At 41.4% G+C, this 667-nt stretch overlaps 1 non-coding gene across 1 annotated transcript; it reads right to left on the bottom strand.

The window, feature by feature from the left end:
• Positions 1-206: 206 nt before the first annotated feature.
• Positions 207-314, bottom strand: LOC112746147 (small nucleolar RNA R71). Its single transcript, XR_003174044.1, has one exon. It is a non-coding gene; the product is annotated as a small nucleolar RNA R71 (small nucleolar RNA).
• Between the last annotated feature and the right edge of the window lie 353 nt (positions 315-667).

Below are 667 nucleotides of genomic sequence, written 5' to 3' on the forward strand. Positions count from 1 at the left end.
AGTTCTTAACTGAATTCTTGCAGGTATGTGATACTGTTAAGACTAATGGAGTAGATCCTGAAGTCTACAGGCTCATGCTTTTTCCTTTTGATGTAAGAGACAGAGCTAGATTATGGTTGGATTCTCAACCCAAAGACAGCCTGAACTCTTAGGATAAGCTGGTCACGGCTTTCTTAGCCAAGTACTTTCCTCCTCAAAAGCTGAGCAAGCTTAGAGCTGATGTTCAAACCTTCAGATAGAAAGAAGGTGAATCCCTCTATGAAGCTTGGGAAAGATACAAACAGTTGACCAAAAAGTGTCCTTCTGACATGCTTTCAGAATGGACCATCCTGGATATATTCTATGATGGTTTATCTGAGCTATCAAAAATGTCACTGGACACTTCTGCAGGTGGATCCATTCACCTAAAGAAAACGCCTGCAGAAGCTCAAGAACTCATTGACATGGTTGCTAATAACCAGTTCATGTACACTTCTGAAAGGAATCCTGTAAGTAATGGGACGCCTATGAAGAAGGGAGTTCTTGAGGTTGATACTCTGAATGCCATATTGGCTCAGAATAAAATATTGACTCAGCAAGTCAATATGATCTCTCAGAGTCTGCATGGAATGCAAGCTGCATCCAACAGTACTCAAGAGGCATCTTCTGAAGAAGAAGCCTATGATCC

The sequence above is a fragment of the Arachis hypogaea genome, chromosome 14 (assembly GCF_003086295.3).
Source record: "Arachis hypogaea cultivar Tifrunner chromosome 14, arahy.Tifrunner.gnm2.J5K5, whole genome shotgun sequence".
NCBI classification, from domain to species: domain Eukaryota; kingdom Viridiplantae; phylum Streptophyta; class Magnoliopsida; order Fabales; family Fabaceae; genus Arachis; species Arachis hypogaea.